Source organism: Penaeus monodon, chromosome 32, assembly GCF_015228065.2.
Source record: "Penaeus monodon isolate SGIC_2016 chromosome 32, NSTDA_Pmon_1, whole genome shotgun sequence".
Lineage (NCBI taxonomy): Eukaryota > Metazoa > Arthropoda > Malacostraca > Decapoda > Penaeidae > Penaeus > Penaeus monodon.
Window position 1 is genome coordinate 24,073,723 of NC_051417.1, and position 267 is coordinate 24,073,989.

The 267-nt window shown below is 34.5% G+C and overlaps 1 protein-coding gene across 4 annotated transcripts in view; it reads left to right on the plus strand.

Annotated features, from left to right (window-relative positions):
• Positions 1 to 267, plus strand: part of LOC119593735 (casein kinase I-like) — a 47,875-nt gene that overhangs the window by 36,162 nt on the left and 11,446 nt on the right. The window lies entirely within an intron of this gene.

Genomic DNA, 267 nt, shown 5'->3' on the forward strand with positions numbered 1-267 from the left:
TGTAATAACGAATTAGCTTTTTACATTTTTATGTCACCCATATGGCCATTTTGCCATAGTGACACGTGATTATCTGGCCCACATTCTGCATACTAAGGTGAAATGTCACTGGCTTTTGGATGCTATCTAAATCTATAAATTTTATCACAAAACTGTATGCGAGTTTCTGATTGCATTGAAATGATTGGTACTGACTCTCTGGTGACAAACATTTTCAGTATTTTGAAGAACAATGATATGCTATATCTACTGTGGTTGTAGTTCATT